The 6,000-nt window shown below is 41.3% G+C and overlaps 1 protein-coding gene across 6 annotated transcripts in view; it reads left to right on the forward strand.

Annotated features, from left to right (window-relative positions):
* Positions 1 to 6,000, forward strand: part of rapgef6 (Rap guanine nucleotide exchange factor (GEF) 6) — a gene marked incomplete at its 5' end in the record, with an annotated part of 124,020 nt that overhangs the window by 51,150 nt on the left and 66,870 nt on the right. The gene's annotated exons all lie outside the window — the stretch shown is intronic.

Below are 6,000 nucleotides of genomic sequence, written 5' to 3' on the forward strand. Positions count from 1 at the left end.
CACATACTGTATATGCCAGAGGAAACTCTCTGCTTTCAAGTCTTGTTTTCAATTTGCAATCATTGCATAATCCATGTTCAGGGTTTGCTGAAGTAGAGGGTAATACAAAGGGCAAGTAACGACGCTATCATAGCTTTGTATCAGTGAGTATTAATGTCAAACAGGAAGTTCGAATGACTGCAACAACAAAATATCTTTAAAAGCCTGAGCTCTCAGCTCCTTAGAAAAAAGAACATTTGTGTCAAATTTGGTATCGAAAGTATTTAGGCCAAATATGTATATTTTGATTATTGATTTCTATTGGTATTGCACAAACTCAACCTTTTATTGGAAACTCGGCCCTCCATGTAAGTGTTAGTTTTGCTATCTGGTCCCTCATACAAATATGATTGTGAACTGCTCATTTGGATTATTTTTGCTGTTGTTTGAGTGCGTCTTAGGAGGGGATCCCCGGCTGCGGTAATATAATCACCGTAAGCAGATGTTACGCATGCTACAAAAGCATATTGTACACACAGGCTCCAAACAGAACTGTGGTTGTGGAAGTGGATCAGAGGATGTCGTGCAGAGGTCTTATCGGGCCATAATAACATCAGTAATCCATTATTGCTGTTCTGTGCTGGTGTCTGGTGTCTCTGGCTCTCTTTAATGGCCTCTGCTGAAGTGAATGAAGTTCCTCAAGCTATGAATTGAGACAAGTCCAGAAAAAAAAAAAAAAAAAAATGATGGAATGGGAAAGAGGGTGCCTCCATCTTGAGCAGAGAGTTGAACACGATAGAGTAAAAATCACAACAATGATTTGCCGTGGTTGGCTTGTATTTCTCACACTTCGATGCCAAAAAGTGAAATTTACTGATCAAGCTGTGTGAGTAAATTTGACTCTTTGATTCTCTGTAATGACTGAGGTGGTTGTGATTGATCGCCATCGATCCAGAAACCCGATTCCTGTTCCAGTGAGCCAAGAGGCAGACGATCCTGTGCATGCTCTCACCACTACAACAGACCACTGGGATTCGCTAATGACTCGCACTCATGGCACACACAAACCTGCACGCACATACACAGACGCAGATGCACGCTGAGCAAGTCACTTCATTTAGACATTTGATGCGTCCCTGGGTTACCGTCTTTCTCTTCGGGGGAAGAAAGATAGATGAAGTCATCACCTCATTTGCCTTGCAGGGGAAAAACCTGCTGTCGGGTTTTTTTTTTTTCTTTACAGCCAGGCTACTCCGTGGCATCCCGAGATCATTAATTTAACTCGAAGCACCTTCAGCCACCTTCATGGGAAAGTTCAGTGCGCACACTACTGGAATAAAAGGAGTGATGTCAAGCAGTGGGCCGACTTGCGCTGAATTCATAGCTTTATCTCATGTCACTGTGAACTTTACATTTTTGGACAGCCTTGTTTCTTATGATGCAAAACAAAGATGGCAAATAAGCATCTGGCTCCATGTCTACTGTGCTTATTGAGCGTGAAGCAGCATCCTCGCCACTGTTTTGAAGCAAACGAGTGTCGGCACACATCACACCGGAAACGCTGCATTTTTTTTTGTGTGTGTGTGCAACGTCTGTGGTGCGCGAGCTTCCTGTGTCAGAAGGCAAACTGTCTGACGTCTGTAAAAAAAAAAAAAAGTTTATTAAAACTAAAAAACCCTTTACATTTGTTACATCACCATAGCAAGTCTGGGGCACACGTGAGCTCCTCTGTGTTTGCAAACCAGCATAAATAATGCAAGGTGTTGGCTTCCCATTAATGTAGCATGGAATTCATGGGAAGGCTGCTGAAGGCAAGACCCAGTAGCTGTCAGAGTTGATGCTGTTGGTACTGTACACCATCTACCACAGGGTGATGTGAAAAAGAGAGCAACATTTCCCAGATTACTGTTTGTTTTGCAAGACTTTTTCATTTGGGTGAAAGTTTGTTGGTGACTGAATGTCTCACCTCAATAACCAACTACTAAACAGTTGTTTTCCACGACACACAGATCACACACTGCAAATGTTTGGTACCATGAATGTTTTATGTGCCATGAAATTAAGATGTCAGTCGCAATTTGTCTTGATAAACAGAAAAAAAATGCTCATGCAAATTTGATTTAAAAAACATAAAGGCTGGTAGAAGCTAGAATATCAAGTTTGTGTTGGTTGGGCTGATGTATCTAAAATGACCTTAAAACAATTATTCTAACAAAAAAAGGAAGACAAATTGTTGGTGAAAATGTCAAGTGTAGATAATCATCTTCACTTAGGAATTATTAATACTGACACATTATTTTCTTGGTGTTTATTATATACAATATATATTATATATATAAAATAAAAAGTTTCAAGAATCCACGTACTTTTGTTTTAAATAAACTTTAATTTTAAAGAAAAATGTAAAAAAATAAATAAATACCAGCCATTCCTTTACCAGAGCGAAGATGTCACAAAGTGATACCACGATGACCCTTTAACATTAAATCTTCAGCCCAAAATGGACACCGATGATTCATCTAATCCCACTTTCTGTTGAGGGATCCATTAGCAGTGACGATCACAATGACGCCGTCTTCGGTGGTCTCGTTTTAACTCAGTTTGATGAGTTGTGCTCATCGTGCAGCTCCATTACTCAAGTTGGCCTCGCGTCACTGCCTACAATGAAGGTGCCTCTAAAGCTGCGCTCCTCATGTGTCTGGGTAAATCATCGGTGTGAGTCACACACGTGCCGTGTCAGAGGATGCTGTGTAAATCACCCAGCTTCATCTTTCATCCTCCCAGCAGACGAGAAAGTCACCAAAATGGGCCCACGGGAAAATTACTTTGCTTTGTTGCTATTTCTGAACCATCAGATGATTCAGCGAAGCTGGCTCAGGATGTTGTTTTCCACCTCGTTCTTTCAAGTTTGTAAAATTCAACATAGTCGAAACAAGCTGGTTAAACAATAAACATATGCGGGGAACGTTTGAGGCACCAGCTGCTGTGGTGTTTCATTGGAAAAATCAATCTCCTGTGCTGATTGTTTTGGAATTGGCTCAGTGTTGTTGGTCAGTGTTATAGAGTTTTGCTTGGCATCATTAAATGGTAAAAATGTTGGCATTCCCATGATATTCACCCGAGCTTGTGTGTTAGTAAAACAGCACATGCGAATTATCTGACTATTTCTTTGTTTTTGGGTGCATCCAGCCATTCAGTACATTTCCTTGTGCTGGTTCCAGTCCCTGTGTTTTACTGTGGCTGTGTTCATTACGATGATTTTATGTATGGTTTATGCAAGGTTGTTCATTTTTGCCTGCTGCGCTAAAATGGTCTGACCCGCTTGTGTTTTAAAACTCCTCGCAGCTTTATTGCATCCAGTTCTTTCCTGAGATCATCTGGTTTCATTCTGTCAGAAGGCAGGTGGGGGCCTGCTGAGCCCCCAGGGGCCTTTAGCCATTTCTGCCACTGCGAGACCGAGCCGGGCCCCGAGGAGGGACCCAGAGCTATGAGATGGGGTGGAGAGATTAATAATGAAAGTGTATGACATCATGAATATATGGCGATTTTTAATATATGGATAGCAGTGAACCTCCAACATTTGACCTCCATTTTTTTTATATTTAGCAACAGTAACACATTTTCTCAGTGATATGATTATAAATAACATGATTGTTTTGCTTCACATATAATTTTGTCAATTGTATCTGCTAATAGACTGGTTGGACAGTAAAGTAATTACTACAAATTAGGGTAGTAAATTCCTCTGCTGATATAATGGCAGCATATTTTCTTCTGCAACGGTGCAGTAGATTAAAAAAAAAAAATTAATGGGTTTTTACATACACACAAGCACAGTACAAGCAGAAAGCCATTTTGTGCTGCTCGGTTCACCGTCAGTTTGTGCATAAATCCTTTTGAACAAACGTCTTTAGAAAGTCTTCAGAATAAAATTGCTGAAATGGGGAGAAAGCAAATAATATCAAAAAAAGGAGGAAGACGTTTTTACACGAGGTGATTAAAAACTGGTGTGTGAATATAGTTGAGAGAAAGAGAACAGACATATATGAATAAAATATATGTTGAAGCCCATCAATTCCGAACAAGTGGCATCACAGCAAAGAACGTAGCTTTTCTCAAAGGCACTGGACACAACCAGAAAACTGTCAACCCATTGTATATATCAATTATTTTAGTAAAACTTTTCTCTACAAATTATTCTGGGCACTTCCAGCCTTTTATCTGCATATGCAGTGATTGTCCAATATTCATGAAACTGCATTAGAAAGAAATCCAGGCTAATTTAACCCTTTTTAGCTGAAGATAATACTGTTTAATTTTAGTCCTCATCTGGAAAGTCTCATGTTTAACACTACAAAAATCATAAAGAATATTCTCACAGCAAAAGGCTTAGAAAAAAAAAACAAAAAACAATGCAAATTGGCATTCAGGTGGATCACGGGCTGTGGAAAGGAAACTCCTCTGACAGCACAACTTGATTTCAGTGTAGATTTTTTGACCTCTGTCATCGTTCCTCTCCCCTTTTCCTGTCTTCCTTTCATTCTCCCCCATGTCTTGTGGAGTGGAGAAGCCACAACAGTGACCTTTTCAAAAAGAAAAAAAAAAATCAAAGAGCAAAGGACACAGAGGAAGGTGGGCAGACGGATGAAACAAAGAGGGAAAAGGCAGAGGGTAGCTGAGGCGCGGTAACGTGAAGGGGAAGGAGAAGTTGACAGTTAGATGAGATAATAAAAGAGGTGAGGAAGTGCAGAGACGCTCTTTTCTCCGAGCCTGATGGGAACCAACACAAAGAGCTGGCGGAGAAGGAGCCATGTGAAATCTGGGATTAAGAAAAGATGGGTGTGCAGGCATGAGAGGACTCGAGTGAAATGAAGAAGGGGACTTGGGGAATGATAATGGAAGGTGAAAATAGAGTGAGAGGTAATGGTGGGGGGGGTGGCGGCTAACCAAAAGAATGTGTTAGGGAGAGGAGGTGTGCTGCGTTGTTGGGATGGAGGGATGAGGTGGAAAAGGTGAAGGTTGTGTCGAGGGCAGATGGGGGTTTAATGAGAGGATGGGGTGAGGAAAGCAAGGTTAAAGGGGGAGGGGGGGCAAGATATGGAGACGGGGGAATTTGAAGGCGGAGCTGGAGAACAAATGAATGTGACTTGGGGATAATAGTACTGACAGAGCGCCATAGTTTATTGTTGAACCGATATTCAAACTGTCCATTTCTAAGTTGTATTTGACGTTTGTGTCGCTCACGTGATCACATTTTGTTTCTGATTCTATCAGAGAATAAGATGACTCTAACTGTAAAAAGCTTCCTCAAATGGAAAATGCCTCATTGTTCATCATGGCTTTACATCCACAGTGAGGGGAGAAGATCACAGTGGTATCGAGCCACACTGGCTCGATTCTTGGGTCAGCTTCTATTATTTACTCTTAACATCATATGCGACTGACGCACAGGGAATCGTTATTCTTGCATATTGACACTCCCTCTGATTCAGTGGACCTTGCACATATCAAATTTGATGTTATCAGCAAATGTATGGAATCGCATGTCAGACAGTGGAGCCAGCAGTATATTTATGAAATTCTTGAGATTGCAGGGGTTTACGCTTTCAGTTTTCCTTCACACCCTGGAGTCACATATTACTGCATGGTGTGGCAGACAAAAGAGGAAAAGCTTGAATCGTTCATCTGTCAACAAGACTTAAAAAAAAAACCAACCAAAGCAAACACTGAAACAAAATGTATAAATGAACTCAAACTGCTGGCGGGGGGCGAGCACGCCAAGAACGTGCCAATCGATGGCTTGTTTACTTCCTCAAATTGTGACTTGGTCTCAGAATACTCCACTCAGGCTGGGACGGGTTCCTTCGTACGACAGACAAAACCACAGGCCTCGGTCAGCCAGAGGTGCTTCAGCAAAGCTGCTGGACTCCGGCTGCACTTACTGCTCATGAACAAAGCACTCAAGACAGAAAGAGAGCAATCAGACTGATTTATAGTATTTCAATGAGAGCCTTTATTTTA

This window comes from Blennius ocellaris, assembly GCF_963422515.1.
Source record: "Blennius ocellaris genome assembly, chromosome: 14".
In the NCBI taxonomy this organism is placed as follows: Eukaryota; Metazoa; Chordata; class Actinopteri; order Blenniiformes; family Blenniidae; genus Blennius; species Blennius ocellaris.